General features: G+C 42.1%; 1 pseudogene; it reads left to right on the top strand.

The window, feature by feature from the left end:
- The window catches only part of LOC119586611, a 4,978-nt pseudogene that overhangs the window by 4,349 nt on the left and 396 nt on the right, over positions 1-233 (top strand).

Genomic DNA, 233 nt, shown 5'->3' on the forward strand with positions numbered 1-233 from the left:
ATACTTGATTTACTAAGGTGTCTAATAAATATCATCTTAGCTTCTGCTTAAATGATACTAAATTGAATTTTAATTTTTACTGATTGCTTAACACTTTCTAGCTGTCCATTTTGTTGCTTACTTTTCTTTGAGCACCTCTCCCCATATTGCAGGAGCCACATCTCCCAGTCCCCTAGCAGATGAAGGCCCTACCGAGCCCAAGACGAACCTCATCACGGCCCACGCTCCACCAC

Source organism: Penaeus monodon, chromosome 21 (assembly GCF_015228065.2).
Source record: "Penaeus monodon isolate SGIC_2016 chromosome 21, NSTDA_Pmon_1, whole genome shotgun sequence".
NCBI lineage: Eukaryota > Metazoa > Arthropoda > Malacostraca > Decapoda > Penaeidae > Penaeus > Penaeus monodon.